Source organism: Oryzias latipes, chromosome 4 (assembly GCF_002234675.1).
Source record: "Oryzias latipes chromosome 4, ASM223467v1".
Classification (NCBI taxonomy): Eukaryota; Metazoa; Chordata; class Actinopteri; order Beloniformes; family Adrianichthyidae; genus Oryzias; species Oryzias latipes.
In genome coordinates, this window is record NC_019862.2 from 3,987,836 (window position 1) to 3,989,592 (window position 1,757).

Sequence of the window (1,757 nt, forward strand, 5' to 3'; positions counted from 1 at the left end):
GTTCTTGTCTTCAGTTTATCAAAACTAAAAAACACTCGTGCCAGTCCTGAAAAATTATTGTAAGCCTCTCTGCTACATCTAATCAAACCAAACTTTATTTATAAAGCACTTTTTCCCATTAAATCATTACACAAAGTGCTTTACATTAAAACAAAATAAATAATATAAAAACAAGCACGAAAATTAAGAGTCCCCTCCCCATACCTACACACAACCCCTTCACCCTCCCCCCCTAACTAATGGAAAGACTGAGAAATAGGAAATAATGTGTCTTTGACACTATTTCCAAACCATTTCACATAAGAAAACCAAACCTATAATGATCTACACACACGTGTGAGGTAAACCTTTTTAACTTGGCCGGTCAAATTTCCACAGACAAAGGGGTCCTGGGCTGGTTCACAGCAAGAAGGCCCTGGTTTAAATTTCGGCTGGGTTGTTTCTGTGTGGAGTTTGCATATTCTCTCCATGCATGGTGGGTTTTCTCTTAGTCCAAAAACATGCTTCACAGATTAATTGGTGTTCATGTTGGCTCTGGGTGTGAGGATTTGGCCCTGCAATGGAGTATTGACCTGTTCAGGATGTACCCCACCTTCACCCGACGGTAGCTTGGTTAGCCCCAGCAACCCCGTGACACCAAAAAGGATTCACTGGGATTCTGAAGATGGATGGACAAAAAGGTTGCATGATGTCTTCAGGGGTGTAAGCCTTGTGCTATCCTAGGCACTTTACCATTGGGAGTTGGGTCATGTAGACCCACTAGACCACACGTGTCAAACTCAAGGCCCGGGGGCCAAATGTGGCCCGCCATGTCATTTTATGTGGCCCGTGAGAGCATAAAAGTTTTAAATTTCTTGGAATAAAAGATAAAAATTGGTCTTTATTTATTCATTTCTAGGGGGAATCAGACTTGAAATATGGGACTGAGCAGCTATAAATTAGGACTTAAACACTGTCCATATAACCCAATCTGACAGAATCAAATGTAAAAGGATTTATGCTAGAGTAACAAGCAAACATATGTATTATATGCAGCTGGAATTGTCACTTTAAAAAGTTATAGTAAATAAATAATGAGTTCTTTAACATTAAGGAGTAGTTACATTTCTTTTTCATTACATTTTTCATTACATGTATAAGTTATATCTGGCCCTTTGAGGACAGCCACTATGCTGATGTGGCCCTCAGTGAAAATGAGTTTGACACCCCTGCACTAGACAGTGCTCTGAACCTTTTTTTTCAATGGATTTGTGATCTTCACTGGTGTCCATGGATTACATGAAATCTTTCCACCTTTATCCACCTTTGTTGTGGTAGGGAGAACACATCAATGCAAGGGTGGGGTCATCTAAGATGGCACAAGGGTTAAAGTTAAAAGGAAAACAGAAACATGGCAGTAACACTTTAGTACAAGAATGGATAATTTAAAACAATAAATTACCTTTTAATTCTTCTAAAATCTAGAATCTTTTTGAAGATTTTTTTTTCAGCCAATAAATTCTGCTTTATTTCACTGTAGGTGTTAATGAGTAAAACTGTATTTTAACAAGGTGTCATGTGACCTCTGGGTTTGGATAACTCAAGCTTATTTGTGCCACTAGCATGCAGACATAATTCACATTACAGCATTTCAGTGTTTTTTTTTTTTTACTCAAATGTTCTGCTGCTTCAGTAACAAACATGCCGTGTTTTAGGGATGAAAGGAAACACTGTTACATAAATCTGTGCCGTCATTGTCCATGGTGCTGAAATCAGCG